The following is a 3,224-nucleotide window of genomic DNA, read 5'->3' as shown; positions in this document are numbered from 1 at the left end:
TGGATACAAGTCAACCAGGTAACAGTTACTGAATTCAGGACCCAGGATCTCAGGAGGATACAACCTAAGGTAACTGCTTGACCATGTTGCTCGCTAGATGGGGACTGAGGAGGCACCTTCCTGCCTGCTCTTAGTCCACTTGCTGTTAATCTTCCTGTGTCCTTTTCCTTTCCACAGTGTAAGTTTTGATCTGTTTACATTTCCCCCCACTTAGTGCTGGAATTCTAGAGTTCACCATGAAAAGTACAAATTCCTAATCAGAGGTAAAAATAAATGTTAGCATGAGAGCCAGAAAATATTCCCTCTTTTTCCAAAAATCGTCAGGAAGTTGTCCTTAAAAATATAATGTTTAAGCACACCCACATTTGGGAGGTTTTTGCTGTGCCCCCTGAATGCTGCTTCAGTCCTCATCCCAGTTCTGATGGGATATCTCAGCTCCTCACCTAGTTTAGTGATACGGACGTGCACATCTGCTGGCAACATGGGCACTTGTGTGTTCTTTCAGCAAACGAGGGAAGGATGGATGGATGACCCTTAGAAATTTTCACATATCAAAAGCAAGATGACTCAGAAGACTTTTTTAATTTAAGGAGGACAGAGTTAGTCGGTATCTCATTTTAATTAACACAAGAAATGAAAGAAGAAAACTGAAATTCCAAGCTACAATATAAACAGATATTTAATGTAATATTCTTGTCAGGAACTTGCTCTGGGAGTGGGTGTGGCTCAACTAATAGATTATCCTCCTACCATATGGGAGGTCCAGAGTTTGAACCCAGGGCCTCTTGGCCCATGTGGTAAGATGACCCATGTGCAGTGCTGCCAGGTGCAAGGAGTGTCATGCCTCGCAGGAGTGTCCCCTGTCTAGGGGAGCCATACACACAAGGAGTGCACCCTGCAAGGATAACTGCCCAACGCTAAAAAAGGGCAATCTGCCCAGGTGTGGCACTGCACACAGAGAGCTGGCGCAGCAAGATGACACTTCAAAAAGAGACACTGGTTCCTAATGCTGCTAAGAATGCAAATGGACACAAGAACACACAACAAATGCGCAGAAGAGAGCAGACACTGGGAGGTGGGGGCGGGGGGGGCGTAGGAAATAAATAAGATAAATCTTAAACATAAAAAACTTGCTTTATACAAAAAAAATAGTGTCCCTACCCAAATATTTAATTCCTTTTGCCTTTAATCACCCTCCCATTGCTCCTTGAATTCGTCCCTCCTCACTAATTTCTGTCTCTTTTATCCTAAAGCCCAGGAAAGCAGTGAAACTTGGTACTTGCAGGGCCTTAGATTAAGCATCGGTGAATCAGTGCTAGGGCCCTCCTGACCCACTGGAAGAGGGTCCACAGTTCCTCTCTCAAGGGAGGGCTTGGTTTGGGAGAGGGAGAGACTCCTGCACTCTCTAGCTCTTCAGCAGCTGCTGGAACAAGCCTTACAATTGACTCTAGAGATGCCTCTAAAATTTGAGCTACCTGCAACCCAGAAGCTGCATCTGGAGCTGGATCTGGTGGCAGAAATGGTACTGCAGGGAAGTCTAGCTCGAGGTCTGGTTGTAGACCTTCCTGTGGAACTGGGGTATTATTTTTTGAATGAATGAGGCCCAGGCAGCACCTTCCCAGATAACTGAGAGGCCCTGAGTCTCCTCCGGGAGCTCTCAGGGACCCCTTTTCTAACTCTCCAAAGATGGGGGCCCCAGATGTGGGACCTCAGATCTTTATTTTTTTATTTTTTATTTTTTTGTGCTCTTAGGATGACTTCATGGTTTATTAATATGTATCAATAAAATTGACTTGTTAAAAAATGTTACCATATATTATTTAATCATTTCAAAGATATACATTTTTTAATAGGGAAGGAAAATGAGGAAGAGGTCAGAGCCCAAAATAATCATTGCCAGAATTAATTGTAAATTCTGTTCAGGGCAACAGTATCACAAGAGAGTTTGGACACAGACAGGTTGGCGCAGATACAGTTCTCAATTATATTTTTTCCATAATAATGGAGCTGGGCAGAAAGGATAGGGATAGGTGCAGTGAAAAACATGTTCTGGGCAAAGATGAAGAAAACAGCCTTTGCCACAAATTGGTCAGTGATGATGGACGGGTAGTGCAGAGGCTTGCAGATGGCCACATAGCGGTGATAGGTCATGACCAGGAATGTACATGATTCCATGGGCAGTAAGTTATTCATTGTGATCATCTGGAGGATGCAGGCTGAGAGGCTGATGCATGCTTCAAACCAGAAGAAAGCCAGGACCTTGTGGCTGACGGTGAGGCAGAGCATGATGTCCTGCAGGGAGAGGAGGCTGAGCAGGGAGTACATGGGCTCGTGCAGAGAGGCCTCCAGCTGGATGGTGATCAGGAGGGTGGTGTTGGCCCCCATAGCCAGGAGGAAGAGGAGGCCCAGGGGCAGGGAGAGCCAGTGCTTACAGCTGGGGGATCTCCAGTTTATCATAGATTTCATCCAGGTAGGTGTCAGCTCACAACCTTCCTCTACCCGGCAAATTCTTTTAATCCCATCATCCAGTCTCCAACTCTCTGAGGCAGCTTGGTTTACTTATTTCATATCATTGAGGTCATTTAGTATATGTCCGTCAATGCCTGGGTTGCTTCACTCAACAAAGTTCTCAAGATTCATCCATGTTATGAAATGTGTTTATAGTGTATTCATTCTTAAAGCTGAGTGGTATTCCATTGTATGTATATACCACATTTTATTTATCCATTCATTTATTGATGGCCATTTGGGTTGATTCCAACTTTTGGCTATAGTGAACAAAGTTGCTGTGAACATTGGTGTGCATGTATCAGTTTGTGTCTTGCTTTCAGTTCTACTGGATATATACCCAGCAGTGGAATTGCTGGGTCATATGGCAAATCTATAGCTAGTTTTTTAGAAACCGTCCAACTATCCTCCATATTGGCTGGATCCTTCTGCGTTCCCACCAGCAGTGGATGAGTGTTCCCTTTCCCTCACATCCTCTGCAACAATTGTAGTCTTTTGATTTTTTGATAGCTGCCAGACTTACGGGAGTAAGATGGTATCTCATTGTTGTTTTGATTTGCATTTCTGTAATAGCTATGGATTTTGAGCATTTTTTCATGTGTTTTTTAGCCATTTGTAGATCATCTTTGGAGAAGTGTCTGTTCAAATCTTTTTACCATTTTTCAAATGGGCTGTTTGTCTTTTTTTTTTTCAAGATATAGACGTTCTTTATATAT

General features: G+C 43.6%; 1 pseudogene; it reads right to left on the bottom strand.

Annotated features, from left to right (window-relative positions):
* Positions 1 to 1,846: 1,846 nt before the first annotated feature.
* On the bottom strand, positions 1,847 to 2,466 carry LOC101424532 (olfactory receptor 56A1-like; annotated as a pseudogene).
* Positions 2,467 to 3,224: the final 758 nt, after the last annotated feature.

The sequence above is a fragment of the Dasypus novemcinctus genome, chromosome 28, assembly GCF_030445035.2.
Source record: "Dasypus novemcinctus isolate mDasNov1 chromosome 28, mDasNov1.1.hap2, whole genome shotgun sequence".
Classification (NCBI taxonomy): Eukaryota; Metazoa; Chordata; class Mammalia; order Cingulata; family Dasypodidae; genus Dasypus; species Dasypus novemcinctus.
The sequence above is the reverse complement of the archived record's forward strand: the minus strand, read 5'-3'. Positions and strand labels throughout refer to the sequence as shown.